Source organism: Chiloscyllium punctatum, chromosome 7, assembly GCF_047496795.1.
Source record: "Chiloscyllium punctatum isolate Juve2018m chromosome 7, sChiPun1.3, whole genome shotgun sequence".
Taxonomy (NCBI): Eukaryota; Metazoa; Chordata; class Chondrichthyes; order Orectolobiformes; family Hemiscylliidae; genus Chiloscyllium; species Chiloscyllium punctatum.
In genome coordinates this window covers 3,556,784-3,571,014 of record NC_092745.1, presented here as the reverse complement: position 1 = coordinate 3,571,014, position 14,231 = coordinate 3,556,784, and the positions used below count along the sequence as shown (strand labels likewise).

At 45.8% G+C, this 14,231-nt stretch overlaps 1 long non-coding RNA gene across 1 annotated transcript; it reads left to right on the top strand.

The window, feature by feature from the left end:
• Positions 1–6,529: 6,529 nt before the first annotated feature.
• LOC140479539 (uncharacterized) lies at positions 6,530–7,242 on the top strand. The gene is made up of 2 exons (XR_011961061.1): positions 6,530–6,602; positions 6,789–7,242. It is a non-coding gene; the product is annotated as an uncharacterized lncRNA (long non-coding RNA).
• The last annotated feature ends 6,989 nt before the right edge of the window (positions 7,243–14,231 follow it).

The window sequence follows — 14,231 nt, the reverse complement described above, 5'->3', positions numbered from 1 at the left end:
ATGGTTGACTTTAACTTTCCCAATATTGATTGGAACCTCCTTCGCGCAGAAGATTTGAATGGAGCTGTTTTTGTAAGGTGTTCAGGAGGGATTCCTAACTCAGTACTTTGACAGGTCGACAACGGGAGAGGCCATTCTAGACTTAGTGCTCGGAAACGAGCCAGGGCAGGTATCAGATCTTGTGGTGGGAGAGCATTTTGGTGATAGTGACCACAACTGCCTCACATTCTACATAGCTATGGAGAAGGAGAGCATTAGGCAAAATGGGAGGATATTTAATTGGGAAAGAGGAAACTATAATGCGATTAGACACGAGTTAGGAAGCATGGATTGGGAGCAATTGTTCCATGGTAAAGGCACTATAGACATGTGGAGACTGTTTAAGGAACAGTTGTTGCAAGTGATGAATAAATATGTCCCTCTGAGACAGGCAAGAAGTGGTAAGATAAAGGAACCTTAGATGACGAGAACGGTGGAGCTTCTCGTCAAAAGGAAAAAGGTAGCTTTCATAAAGTGGAGGAAGCTCTAGAGGATTACAGGCAGGCAAGGAAGAAGGCTTAAAAATGGTCTGAGGACAGCCAGGAGGGGGCACAAGAAAGGCTTGGCAGAACAGATGAGGGAGAACACAAAGGCAGTTTACACTTATGTGAGGAATAAGAGAATGGTCAAAGAAAGAGTAGGGCCGATCTGATGTAACATAGGGAATTTGTGTGTGGAGCCTGAGGAGGTAGGGGAAGCCCTAAATGAGTTTTTTCTTTCTGTCTTTACGAAAGAAACAAACTTTGTAGTGAAAGAAACCTTTGAAGAGCAGGTGTGCATGCTGAAATGGATAGAGATAGAGGAAGCTGATGTGCTGAAAATTTTGTCAAACATTAAGATTGACAAGTAACCAGGCCCGGACCAGATTTGTCCTCGGCTGCTTTGGGAAACGAGAAATGCAATTGCTTCGCCTCTTGCGAAGATCTTTTCATCCTCGCTCTCCACTGGAGTCATACCTGAGGACTGGAGAGAGGCAAATGTAATTCCTCTCTTTAAGAAAGGAAATAGGGAAATCCCCAGCAATTACAGCCCTGTAAGTCTCACGTCTGTTGTCTGCAAGGTGGTAGAAAGGATTCTGAGGGATAGGATTTATGACCATCTGGAAGAGCATGGCTTGATTAAATGCAGTGAACACGGCTTTGTGAGGGGCAGGTCATGCCTCACAGACCTTATCAAGTTGTTTGAGGATGTGACTAGAAACGTTGATGAGGGTCGAGCTGTGGATGTGGTGTATATGGACTTCAGCAAGGCATTTGATAAGGTTCTCCATGGTAGGCTCATTCAGAAGGTCAGGAGGAATGGGATTCAGAGGAACATAGCTGTCTGGATACAGAATTGACTGGCCAACAGAAGTCAGCGAGTGGTAGTAGAAGGGAAATACTCTGCCTGGAACTCTGTGGTGAGTGGTGTTCGACAGGGCTCTGTCCTTGGGCCTCTATTGTTTATAATTTTCATTAATGACTTGGATGAGGGGATTCAAGGATGGGTCAGCAAGTTTGCAGATGACACAAAGGTTGGAGGTGTTGTTGACAGTATAGAGGGCTGTTGTAGGCTGCAGCGGGACATTGACAGGATGCAGAGATGAGCTGAGAGGTGGCAGATGGAGTTCAACCTGGATAAATGCGAGGTGATGCATTTTGGAAGGTCGAATTTGAAAGTTGAGTACAAGATTAAGTATAGGATTCTTGGCAGTGTGGAGGAACAGAGAGACCTTGGGGTGCAGGTACACAGATCCCTTAAAATGGCCACCCAGGTGGACAGGGTTGTTAAGAAAGCATATGGTGTTTAGGCTTTCATTAACAGGGGAATTGATTTTAAGAGTCGTGAGATCTTGTTGCAGCTCTATAAAACTTTGGTTAGACCGCACTTGGAATACTGCGTCCAGTTCTGGTTGCCCTATTATAAGAAAGATGTGGATGAGGATGTTTCGCAGGATGCTGCCTGGACTGGAGGGCTTATCTTATGAGGAGAGGTAGACTGAGCTCGGACGTTTTTCATTGGTGAAAAGGAGGAGAAGAGGGCACCTAATTGAGGTATACAAGATAATGAGAGGCATAGATAGAGTCGATAGCCAGAGACTATTTCCCAGGGCAGAAATTACTAACACGAGGGTGTCATAGTTTTAAGCTGGTTGGAGGAAAGTATAGAGGGGATGTCAGAGGCGAGTTCTTTACACAGAGAGTTGTGGGCGGTACGGTGGCACAGTGGTTAGTACTGCTGCATCACAGCGCCAGAGACCCGGGTTCAATTCCCACCTCAAGTGACTGACTGTGTGGAGTTTGCACGTTCTCCCCGTGTCTGCACGGGTTTCCTCCGGGTGCGCCGGTTTCCTCCCACAGTCCAAAGATGTGCAGGTCAGGTGAATTGGCCATGCTAAATTGCCCGTAGTGTTATGTAAGTGGTAAATGTAGGGGTATGGGTGGGTTGCGCTTCGGCGGGTCGGTGTGCACTTGTTGGGCCGAAGGGCCTGTTTCCACACTGTAATGTAATCTAATCTAATCTAAAAAGTTGGAGTTTATGGAATATGGCTTTAGGAAACTTGTAGAGGACATTGAAATCATGTAGTTCGGAGGCAGGACAAGCAGGAATTAGGGTTTCTGTGGTCAAGGGGCTGAGGTAGTGCAGAGATGGACAACGTTGTTGAGATTGAAATAAGAGGCATACCTGATGGAGAGGATGTGGGGTTGGCAGCTCAGGTGGTGGAAAGTCCGGAGGGAAGGAGGGCCATGTTTATTGGTCCTATGGGAAGGTGGCCCATGTGTACATCATCAAAGAGTCGTAAAGATTTACAGCATGGCATCAGGCCCTTCAGCTCCACTCATCCATACTGACCAAGTTTCCAAAACTGAACTAGTCCCATTTGCCTGTGTTTGACCGAATCCTCTCTAAATCCTTCCTATCCATGTTCCTGTAAAAATGTTCTTGAAATGTAGTAATTGTACTCACCTCGAACACTTCTTCTGGCAGCTCATTACACATACAGACCAACATCTGTGTGAAAAGGTTGCCTCTCAGGTCCCTTCTAATTCTTTCCCCTCTCAACTTAAACCTATTCCTTCGAGTACTGGACTCTCCTACGCTGGGGAAAACACTTTGACTCTTCATCTTATCTATGATCCTCATGATTCTGTAAACCTCTATAAAGTCACCCCTCAATCTTCTGCATTCCCTGGAAAAACATCTCGGCCTATCCATCCTAGTCTTGTAATTCAAACCCTCCAATCTTGATAACATCCCTGTTAATCTTTTTTTATTCAAACCACTGTAATAACTTCCTTCCTATAGCAGGGTGAGCAGGAATGCGCACAGAGTCTAAATATGGCCTTCCCAACGCTTTGTACAGCTGTAACATGATGTCCCAGCTCCTGCACTCCCTGCTTTGACCGGTGAAGGTGAGTGTGCCAAATACCTTCTTCACCACCCTGTCTACTTAGGACACTACTTCCAAGGAACTGTGTACCTGTACCCCTCGGTCACTCTGTTCAACAACACTCACCATGGCTCTACCATTAATTGTGTAATTCCTGCCCGAGTTTGTCTTGCCAAAATACAACTCCTTCCATTTATCGAAATTAAGCTCCATCTGGATTTGTTGACCCACTGGTCCAGTTGATCAAGATGACATTGCACTCTTGGATAACCTTCTTCCCTGCCCACTCTGCCAACAATTTTAATGTGAGCCACAAACTTAGTGACCATTCCTGCTATTTTGTCATCCAAATTGTTCACATAAACGTGAACAACAATGGATCCAGGATCGATTCTTGTGGCAGACGGCTGGTCACTGGCCTCCAGTCTGGAGAACAACCCTCTCTCACAAGCCTCTGCCTCCTAACATAGGCCAAATTTATATCCAATTGGCGAGCTCTCCCTGGATCTTATGTGATCTAATCTTATTAAGCAGTCTACCATGGGGAACCTTGTATCAGGCCTTGCTTAATTCCATGTAGCCAGAGTGTACTACTCTACCTTTGCCTATCTTCTTGCTTACTTCTTCAAAAACTCAACCATCTACTTATCTCCATTGGAAATTCCAGTGAATAGGAGGCCCATATTTACTCTCTTGGAGGATCCAGTCAGAAGGATGTCCATGTTTACTGGTCTGTATTGGAGGATCCAGGAGGAAGGAGGTCCATGTTTACTGATCTCTACTGGATGGTCCAGTCAGAAAGAGGTCCATGTTTACTCGTCTCCTTTGGAGAGTCCAGTCAGAAGCAGACCAATGTTTACTTGTATTACTGATGAAGGCCTTTTGCCCAAAAGGTCGATTTTACTGCTCCTCGGATGCTGCCTGAACTGCTGTGCTCTTCCAGAACCACTAATCCAGAATCTGGTTTCCATCATCTGCAGTCATTGTTTTTACCCAATGTTTACTGGTCTCTAGTGGAGGCTCCTGCAGGAAGGAGGCCCATGTTTACTGGACTCTGTTGGAGAGTCCAGTGCATTGTGGACACCATAGTGGGTATGGGGTTCAGTTCCTTTCTGTTGTAACTGTATGATGGTTCAACCCACATCCCAGTAAAACACCCTGACTCAGAGACTGATCATGGAAAGAGAAAGAGCGTGGTAGGAGAGGGGAAGGTATTGACAAATGTTGTGAATGGACAGGCTGGGTCAGTGGATCAGAGCCTGTCCTGTCCCTCCAGCTCACACTGATGGCCTGAGGATCTCCTCTCTCTGCTAGGCCTTCATGGAATGAGATTTGTGTCCAAACCAGTCCCCAGTGAGAATAGGCCAACAGCATAGAACTACCCTTCATTTGACAAGAATCTAGCCATCTTTCTGAGAGAGGCCAAACCCAGGTCAATCTGTAAAATGGGGCCTTACTCGAGGAGAAGAAATGCTTCTGGGGTCAGGGGTTAACATCCATGAGTGGGGCAGAGCAGAGGGAGATTTATCCTGCATTCAACTGCGACCACCTGAGACACTGTGAGAAAGAGACTGAAGTGAGACAGAGACAGAGGGCGAGTGTCTGTATGTGTGTGTGTCTGTGTGTGTTTGTCTGCGTGTGTGTGTGTGTATCTGCGGGTGTGTGTGAGAGAGAGAGAGAGAGAAAGTGAGAGATATGAGCATGATTAGAGACAGAATGACAGAGAGTGCGGCTGTAGATTGTGAATACAGAGAAGGAGGGAGAGAGATAGAGGGAGGTATAGAGAAGATAGATAACAGAGGCTTTAAATTGAAGCGAGAGAGGGAGTGAGTGATGGAGACAGTGAGAGATGGAGAAATAGAGATTATGAGATGGAGTGAGAAAGTGTGAGTGAGTTGGGGAGAGTGGCTATGAGACAGAGTGAGATAGAGAGAGAGAACATGAAAGAGATTAACGGTGGTAGAGAGAGAGGTAGAGAGAAAGAAGTGTCAGATGTGAGACAGAGAGAGAGAGGTGGACAGGTCCTGGTCACCACATTCTGGGAAGGATGTGATTGTACTTGAGAGGGTGCAGAGATTTCCCAGGATGCTGCCTGGGATGGAGGGTCAGCTGTGAGGAAATCTTGGAAAAGTTGGGATTGTTTCCTTGGAGCAGTGAAGGCTGAGAGGGGACATGATAGAGGGCTATAGCATTATTCAGGGCAGTGTTAGGGTGGGCAGGAAGGCGCTTTATCCGTCAGTAGAGGACTCAATAACCTGGGACAGAGATTGAAGGTAACACAGACGTGGACACACGGAAACTCGGAGCTGGAGTAGGCCTTTCGGCCCTTTGAGCCTGCTCTGTCATTCAGTATGATCATGGCGACCCTCCATCTCAAAACCATATTCCTACTTTCTCCCCATTCCCTTCATGCTGTTAAAATGCAAAACAATTATCTCTCTCTTTTTCTTGAATTTATACAGTTCCTTGGGTTCCACAGCTGTCCTACCCTTTGAGTGAAGAAACGTTTCCTTGTCTCAGCCCTAAATGATCTACCCTGTATCCCCCTGAGACTGTGTCCCCTGGTTCCAGACTCCTCAACCAGGGGAAACCTCCTCCCTGCCCAGCCCTGTTGAATTTTATACATTTCAATCAGATCCCCTCTCATCCTTCTGAACTCATGTGAGTCCAGGCCCAGTCGAGGTCGGGAGAGTGAGAGGAGAGTTGAGGAGAAATGTTTCCACCCAGAGGGTGGTGGGAGTCTCGAACTCTCTGCCTGAAAGGCTGGTTGAGTCACAAACTCTCGTGACATTGGAGCAGTGTTTAGATATTCCCTTGTGTTGCTGCAGCCACCCGGGTAATGGGCCAAGAGCTGGAGGGTGGGATTAATGTCATCAGATCTTGTTTAACAGCACAGAAACAATAGGCCAAATGGCCTCATTCAGTGCTGTTCACATCAATGACTCTCTGAGACAGAGAGAGAGAGAATGAGGGGGAGAGAGAGAGAAGAGGAAGTGTGAGGGGCTGACGTGGCTCTCTCTGTCTGATGCCATTTACATACTGAGGAACACCCAGTCAGACTCTCACAGACTGCAGCTTTATAAAGCAGAGCCCAGTGAAGGGAGAGTTTATCAGGAACCAGGCCCAGGGACAGGAGCACACACCATGATTTCACACATCCAGCTGATCTGGCCCCTGGCATTCTGTGTCGCAGGTACAAATCTCTCTCCTTCCACCTTGAATCTTTAGATGCTCTCCATTTCACTCCATTTCCACTGACTTGTGATAGAAGGGAAAATGCTGAAACTAGAGGAATGCTCAGTGTCTCCAACAATCTCTCATTTGACAGGCTCTTTCTGTGACAGTTCTGACTTCACTGTGTTTCTCTTTGACCCCTCAGGTATCAGTGGGGACATCATCATGACTCAGTCTCCCTCGGTGCTGTCAGTGGGACTGGGCCAGACCACAACCATCACCTGTACGGCCAGTCAAAGTATTAGCAATGCCCTTGCTTGGTACCAGCAGCGAGAAGGTCAGAAACCCTCTCTCCTGATCTATGGTGCAACAAATCGATTCACAGGAGTCTCCGATCGATTCACTGGCAGTGGATCAGGGACCAGTTTCACCCTGACAATCAGCAACGTTCAGAATGAGGATGTCGCTGACTCTTACTGTCAGAAGTTTACAGCTGGCCTTCACGGTGATACAGAGCCGTGCAAAAATCTCAATACACATAGCACCACCTCCTGTACTGACACATTCATAATTATATGTTATACATAATAATAGACACTCAGCCCTACCTCTGTCACTGATACAAACACAGTAATAAATAAATAAAAATGAACAAATTACCCCATGCTGGGATTGTCACTGTCCATGACACACTCCAGTCCCTATGGTGTCCACTGCTCACTGAAAGCTTCAAGTTTCCCTCTTACACTCCATGGCCTCGTGTGAAGAATGGCTGCAAGATGTAATATCAAAAAATAAATTTAACAAACCTCCCGAGCCCAGCTGGACACATCTCAGAGAGAGAAAAAGAATGAGAGGAAGAAAGAAATGAATGAGGGAGAAACAGAGAGGGGCAGGGAGAGTGAGAGTGACAGAGGGAAGTAGAGAGTAGAGGTTTTTGTTCAGCATCTGCACTGGGAGTTCTCACTGTGGGACACATTCGGGAAAGGAACCAAGCTCAGACTGAGTAAGTAAATCTCTATCCTCCATTATTTACCCTGTCAATACTGAAACACAATTTCTGAAACACAAATGTTGAATTGTTGAAGGTGTTGGTGAGAAGCTGCAGTGAATGAAATGGTTGATTGAGGAGCACTGTGTCGAACAGGGTGTCCAGCTGTATTTCTTTAGTCCCATTGTCCCTTTAAACAGCAAGATATAAGTCAGTCTGTTTTACTCACCGTGTGGAGGAGCTCTGTCCATTTGCAGCCTGTGGTCCCATTCCTGCAGCATGGAGTGAAATCAGTGAGTAACCTCCTGCCAGTCTCAGTGTGACAGACACGGACAGAGTTTGATGTGAGCTCTGGCTCCCTTCCCCAGTCTCTGATCTCACTGACCTCAGCAGCAGCAGCAGCAGCAACATAGTGAGACACCGAGCTCCCACATCCCCCAGCTTTAACTCTGCTCAATCACACAATCACAGAATTGTTGCAGTGCACAAGGAGGCCATTCTGCCCATCCTGTCTGTACTAGCTCTCTGAATGAGCAATTCACTGAATGTCATTCTCCTGCCTTCTCCCTGTCACCCTGACCATTGTTCCTTTTCAAATAACAGTCTCATTCCCTTCGGAATGTTTCAATTGAAGCTGCCTCCACCACACTCTCAGGCAGTGTATTCCACACCTTAACCACTCACTGGCCGAAAATGTTTTTCTTCATCTCACTTTGTTCGTTTTCCCAATTACTTTCAATCTGTGGTCTCTCGGTCTCAAATCCTTTCTCAATTGGGAACATCTTCCCCTATTTACTCTGTCCAGGCCCCTTCTGATTTTGCGTTCCTTGAGTAAATCTCCTTTCAGCCTTCTCCAAAGAAGACAGTAGCAAATCCTCCAGTAGATCTTCACAACTGATCTTCCTCTTCCCTGGAATGACGTTTCGGAATATAATTTGTCATCACTACAAAGCATTCACATGCTTTCTGAATTAGTCACAGTATCTATTCTCTCATGATTTTATAAGTGTCTCAGCCTCCAATGCTGAAGGGTAAATTGCCCCAGTTTATTCATCCTCGTCCTATCGTTCAAACCCTCCAATTCCTAGCAAACGCTTTGTAAATCTTTTCCTGCACCTTTTAAAATTTTACCAACATCCTTCCTATCACAGAATGATCAGAATTGTTCACATTATTCCCAAAGTGGCCTCACTCATCTCCTGTACAGCTGCAACATGATGTCCCAACTCCTGTACTCAATACAGTGACCAATAAAGGCAAACGTACCCAACACGTTCTTCATTGCCCTGTCTCCCTGTGATCTAGTTTTAAGGAATAATGCACGTTCCCCTCGCCCCCTCACCCCTCACCCCTCACCCCTCACCCCTCACCCCTCACCCCTCACCCCTCACCCCTCACCCCTCGGTCTCTTTGTTCAGCAACATTCCACAGGGCCCTACCATTAACTGTATAACTCCTGCCCCGGTTTCCCTTTCTAAATGCAACATCTCACATTTATCTAAACTGAACTCCATTTGCCACACCTCTGCCCATTATCCCATCTGATCAAGGTCCCGCTGTACCCTGAGATAATCTTCTTCATTATCCATTGTTGCACCAATTTTGATGTCATTTACAAATTTATGTTAACTCCTATATTCACAGTGAAATCATTTATTTAAATGACCAAAAGCAGTGAACCCAGCCCCAATCCTTGTGGCACACAGCTGTTCACAGATCTCCCCAGTCTGAAAATCAACCCTTTACCACCACTCCCTCTCTCCTATCTTCAAGCTAATTTTTTACTCAAATGGCTAGCTCCCCCTGGATCCAATATGGTCTAACCTTACTAACCAGTCTATCACGTGGAACCTTGTCAAACACTTTGCTGAAGTCCATGCAGACGTATCTACTGTTCTGCCTTCATCAATCTTCTTTGTCACCTCCTCAATCAAATCAGGGAGACACAACTTCCTATGCACAAAACCACATTGCTTATCCAAATGGATGGAAATCCTGTCTCTCAGAATCCACTCAAACATTTTACCCAGCACTGACATCAGACTTACTGGTCTATAGTTCCCTGGCTTTTCCTTACAGCCTTTCTGAAATAATGGTACAACACCTTACCTATAGCTGTTGATGATAAACATATCTCAGCAAGGGTTCCAGCATATCTTCCCTAGTTTCCCACAATATTCTGAGATACACCTGATCAGGTTCCAGGGATTTATCTACCTTTATATGCTTTAAGACCTTTCACATCTCCTCATTTGTATTGTGGACTTTTTCAAAACATCACTATTTTTCCAAATTCCCTCGCTTTCATGTCATTCTCCCCAATAAATACTGACCTGAAATATTTGTTTCGGATCTCACCCATCTCCTGTGTCTTACCAAAATACAGCACTCACACTTATCTGAATTAACTCCATCTGCCATTCCTCAGCCCACTGGCCCAGTTGGTCAAGAGCCCATTATACTCTGAGACAGCCTTCTTCACTGGACACGATGCCACCTGAAAATTCACCTGAACACAGTCTCAGAACTCTGGCCCCTCTCTGCCCGTTACATTGCTACTACCCCAGTCTATATTCAGAAATTAAAGACCCCGTCACCCCATTATAACGATTCGATCATATTTGCATGACTCTGGAAATTCCTTGAATTTGTATTCCTCCACATCCTTCCCAATGGGTGGTGAGGATTCCGTCGACCTTGGTGTTCGTCTCTGATATTCCCTCCTGGCTCCCAGAGCCCTGTAAATCCCCCCAAAGGAACTCAGTCCCAGCTCTGTTGAGGAGCAACACTGTCTGGTCTGTCCAGGTCCCATCTCCCCCAGACCCAGTCCCAATGTCCCAAGAATCTGAAGCTCTCCCTCCTGGACCCTCTCTCCAGGCCCACAGTCATCTGCGTTATCCTCCTGTTCCTCTTCTCACTTGTGTGGATCACGGGAAGTAATGTGCAGATTCCTACTTTTTAGTTCCTAGTCCTAATTCCTTTCCACACTCCCTAAATTCTGACTGCAGGACCACGTCCTTTTCCTCCCTCCATCACTGAAACCGATGTGGACCACAACGCTGAGTGTTCCCCCTCTCCCCTCAGAGTGCTCTGCAGCTGCTCAGTGACATCCTTGACCCTGCCACCACACCATCCTGAATTCCCATCTGCAGCTGCAGACACACCTATCGATTGCCCTCACTCTTGAATCTCCTCTCACTATCGCTCTTCCAGTCTTTCTTGTGTCCCGCTGTACAGCTGAGCCCCCTGCGGTGCCATGGACTTGGCTCCGGCTGCACGCCCCAGATGAACCATCGTTCCCATCGGGATTCCAAACAGCTCCAGCAGGGCTCACAGTCCAGTGGGTTCAGTGTTACAGGGTTTTGGGGAAACTCTCCAGAAGACTTTAAGAAATAGGAGCAGAAATCAGCCATTCAGCCCATTGAATCTGCTCTGCCATTTGATCTTGGCAGATATGCCTCTCACCCCCATTCTCCTGCCTGCTCCACAGGAACGTTCAATCCCCTTAACAATTGCAAACCGATCTATCTCTGTCTTAAATACACTCAGTGACTTGGCCTCCACTGCCCTCTGTAACAATGAGTTCCACAGATTCACCACCCTCTGGCTGAAGAAATTCCTCTTCATCTCAGAACGAAAGAGTCTGCCCTTCATTCTGAGGCTGTGCCTTGGTTACCGAGTCTCTCCTGTTTTTGGAAACATCTTATCCCCATCCACTCTTTCTAGGCTGATCAGTATTCTGTAAATTTCAATAAGATCTCTCCTCATCCTTCTAAACTCCATCGAGTACAGACCCAGAGTCCTCAACCACGCCTCATATGACAAGCCCTTCATCTCCAGGATCATTCTTGTAAACCCCTCCAATGCCAGCACATTGTTTCTTAGAACATGGGTCCCAAATCTGTTCAGAATATTCCAAAATTCAGTCTGACCAGACCCATACACAGCTTCAGCAGTACATCTCTGCTCTTGTATTCTAGCCCGATCAAAATGAATGCTAACATTTCATTTGCCTTCCCAAGCACAAACTGGACCTGCCTGTTAACCTGAAGAGAAACCTGAATGAGGTTTGTGCTTTAGATTTCCAAAGGCTTTCCTTATTTAGCAAACAGAATTGCATCTCTTCTTCCTACCAAAGTGCATACCCTCACATTGTAACATATTGTATTGTATCTGCCACTTCTTTGCCCACTCACCCAGCCTATCCAGGACCTTTTCAGCCTTCCCACTTCCTCAACACTAAATGTCCCTCCACCTATCTCATGTCAACTTCAAACTTAGCAACAATGTCTTCACTTCCTTCATCCAGATTGTTCATGTATAACGTGAATAGTTATGGTCCCAACATTGACACCTGCAGTACTCTACACGTCACCAGCTGCCATTGTTCCTCACTCTTTGATTTATGCCAAGCTGCCAGTCCTCATTCCATGCCAGTACATTGCCCCTAACACTATGGGCACTTATCGTATGTCAAATGCTTTCTGGAAATCCAAACAGATTAGTTCCTCCGACTCTCCTTTGTCTGACTGGCTCATTGCCTCCTCAAAGAATTCTCACAGATTTGCCAGGTATGACCTCCCCTTGATGAAGCCGTGTTGACTCAGCCCTATTTTACCATTGAACTTCCATGTCCTTTACAATTTTACCCTTAAACTGAAGTCTAAAACCTTACCAACAACTGAATCCAGGCTAACTGGCCTATAATGTCCCATCTTCTACCTCCCTCCCTTCTTAAACAGGGCTGTTATGTGAGCCATTTTCTTGTCTCTTGCCCCTAACCAAATCCCTCCCCACCCCACCTCCACACCCTGACTCCATTGATTCCTGAACGATCATCACCAATGCCTCCACATTCTCCTCAGCGATCTCCTTCAGAACACACGGGTGAAGTTCATCTAGTCTGGGTGAGTTATCCATATTCAGACCTTCCAGCTTCCCCAGTGCCTCCTCCTTAGTGATGGCCACTACACTCCCCTCTGCCCCCTGACAGCCTTGAAGTACTCGTATGCTGCTGGTGTTTTCCAAGGTGCAGACTGATGTAAAGTATCAATTCAATTCCTCGGCTATTCCTTCATTTCCTATTATCCTTTCTCCAGCCTCATTTTCCAGCGATCAAAAGTCTATTTTTGAGTCCCTCTTCCTTTTTATATATCTGATAAAACTCCTACAATCTTCTTTTATATTACTGGCTAGATCACTCCCACATTTCACCTTCTCAACCCTGAATGCTTTTTTAGTTATCCTCTCCAGGTTTTTGAAGGCTTCCTAATCCTCTGGCTTCCCACTATTCTCCACCACATTGTATGCCTTTTTCTTTTGCTTTTATGCTGTCCTTGACCTCCCTCATCAGCCATGTTTGCCTTGTCCTCCCCTTATTATGTTTCTTCTTTTTTGGGATGAATTCCTGCTCTGCTTCCAGAATTACCCCCAGAAACTCAGCTGTTTGCTGCCCCACCATCTTACCTGCTCGGCTCCCCTTACAATCAACTCTGGCCAGCTCCTTCCTCATGTCTTTGTAATTCCCTTTACTCAACTGAAATCCTGTTCAATCTGATTGCAGCTTCTCCCTCTCAAACTACAGGGGGAATTCGATCATATTATGGTCAATTATCCACAGGGATACTTTCACCTTAAATTCACTAATCAAGTTTGCCTCAAAACACATCAGTGAATCCAGACCTGCCTGTTCCATCGTGGGTCAACCACAAGCTGCTCCAAAATCCACCTCGTCAACATTCCATGAAATCCTTTCCTAGAGACGTGCTACCCAGTCCACCTATCCATTGAAGTCTGTCCTGACATTTTGTATCTGGCGTTTCTGTCTCCTGATTGATTTCCTTCCCCACTCCCTGATTATTGCTTGGAGACCTGGACATCAGATTCTTTATTTCTTGCGGTTCCTCAACTCTACCCACACAGATTCTACACCTTCTGACTTTCTATTCCTTCTTGCTATTGATTTAATTTCATTTCTCACGAACAAGGCAACTCTTCCCCCTCTGACCATCGGCCTGTCCTTTTGATGGGACATTATCCTTGGATATTTAGTTCCCAGCCCGGATCCCCTTACTGCCATGTCTCTGTGATACCCACAACATCGTACCTGCCAGTTTCAATCTGCACTACAAGCTCATTGTGTATACTGTGTGTATTTAAGTACAACACCCTCAATCCTGCATTGACTGCCCTCCTTCTCATCATTGTCCTCTTATCTGCTGGGCTTTATGTTTGATCTCTGATCCTTTCCATCCTCTCAATCCTATTACATCTTCTAAAAACTTGAATAACCTCTCCTGAACCCTCCTCCACTTTAACTCGTTCAAATTCTTTGGAAACTCAATTTACCTTGATTTGTGGCATCACTTTGTCTCCCTTACTCGGAGTGTTTCGTGCAATTAGATTCAAACTCTAGAAGTTTGTTCTATTATTGATTTTCCCTGTACTTTTATGCTTCCTTTGATATTCAAAATTCCATCCCTTCCTTTTATTTTCTGTTAACAATCAATCCCATCACTAACCAGCAATCCTACCTTCTCCTTTACCTTCCATTTTCTCATTTTCCATCCAACTGAACCAAATTACTTTCTCCTTAGGTCGAGTTCATACCAACATTTATCGTTGAGCCAACATCATTATTGTTCTTTGATCTCATTG